Genomic DNA, 1,924 nt, shown 5'->3' with positions numbered 1-1,924 from the left:
CTCCTCCTCCTTCTCCTCCTCTTCCTCCTCCTCCTCCTTCCTTTTACTCCCTAGATGATCTTATGATAACGTATCTCTATGTGTTTGCCCTGTCAGTAATTCTAATAAAAAGATGCTTGTTCATCATGGCTTCCTCAGCCTGTCTTCCTATACAACACAGGACCACATACCTCCTGATGGCAGTGGCCAAAGTGGGCAAGGCCTTTCAACATCTATTGTTGATGAAGAAAATGCCTTACAGCCTTGCCTACAAGCACTGTGGCGGAGGCATCTTCTCAACTGAGGTTCCCTCTTCTCCAATGACTCTAGATTGAGTCAAGCTGTCCAAAAGTCACCAGTGCACTCATGGAAAGAAAAGAGCTCTCTTGTATAACAGTTTCCTCCAAATGAAAATACTTCCTCCAGGAGGGAGGGGGAGGAGGCTCCTGAGACTCAGAATAAAAGGGAGACCCTCCCCATGGTCATAGAAGCAGAAAATAACAGCTGACGGAGTGGACTTTGAGCTCCTGAGCTTCAAGGAGGACATTCTAGAACCTTTGAGCTGCCTTCAATCTTTGCTGATAGCTCTAGGGTCAAACTCTTTGCCTGTGTTGGATAACTTTATCATGATAACAGCTGCTTTTGAGTCTTTCCTGCTCTTTTGTGAAACCCCTCAGCTACTCTCCTGGTTGGTAATGCCAATAAAATCTCATTGGTTTATGAACTGGGACTTGGGTGCAATTGTTACTTTGGGCTGACAGCTTCCTGCCTATGATGAATTGATTTATTTGGTTTACAGATTATGGCTCATAATTAAGGGAAGCCAATGTAGGAACCTCAGGCAGGAGCTGAAGCAGTGGGGCAGTGGCCATAGATGAATGCTGCTTACTGGCTTGTGTCTGCTAGCCTGTCCAGGCACTTTTATTATATGTCCCAGTGCTGGCTGTAGCATTTTCTCTGTCCAATCACATTAGGGCAGTGACAGGCCTGTGATTGGACAGGAATAAAGAGGTGGAGCTAGAGTTGGAGAAGGAAAAATGTCAGGAGTTGGAGGACAAAAAGAGTCAGGAGCAGGAAGAAAGAGGTCATCATGGAGACAGTTGATAAGGACGAACCAGACCCCACAAAGTTCTTACAAAATAGATGAATTGGGTTAGAATATTGTCTTTATTATTTGGTTCAGAAATTATTGTATTGGTATCTTGTAAATTGTGTTTTTTATTATTATATAAATCTGATTGGATATTAAGGCCTTAAGAGTCATGCTTTACTTACCAGGTCTTAGGTGCTATTTAGATGAATGATTGTGGGAGTATGTAAAGAGTTGCATGTGAGAGAGATGTTTTTAATAGCTAGGAGAGTGAGCAAGATGTTTTTAATAGCTGGGAGAGAATAATAAGAGCCCGTTGGGACGTGGCCTGGTGGGAAAGCGAGTTTGCGGGGTGGCTTCATTTTTTTTTTTTTAATAATTCCCACAACAGACTCAGGCTCACCTGCCTAGGGATGACACCATCCACAGTAGTAGTCTAGGTCTTCCCACATCACTCAGCCATCAAGAACTGCCTTCAGACATGCCCATAGGCCAATGATGAAGCGGTTTCCTCAGTTGAGGTTCCCTGAGATCTAGTTTGTATGAAGTTGACAAAACTTACTACAACAAACCTCCAAAATGAAAAAATAATTTGATACATTTTAGAAACATCTAGGCTGTGCTGAATTTGGATCTTAAAGTTTGGTCTCAAGGCTGGAGACTGGATCAACAGTGAAGATCATGTGTTGTTCCTGCAGAAGACCCAGGGTTTAGTTTCCTGCACCCACATGGTAGGATGCAACCATCTGTAACTCTAGTTCTAGACCCTTTTCTGTTTCTGTGGATACCAGGCACGTGGGTAGTATTGAGATATACATGCAAACAAAACACCAACATGCAATATATATATATATA

The sequence above is a fragment of the Mastomys coucha genome, unplaced genomic scaffold, assembly GCF_008632895.1.
Source record: "Mastomys coucha isolate ucsf_1 unplaced genomic scaffold, UCSF_Mcou_1 pScaffold15, whole genome shotgun sequence".
Classification (NCBI taxonomy): Eukaryota; Metazoa; Chordata; class Mammalia; order Rodentia; family Muridae; genus Mastomys; species Mastomys coucha.
Note: the sequence above shows the minus strand (reverse complement) of the source record.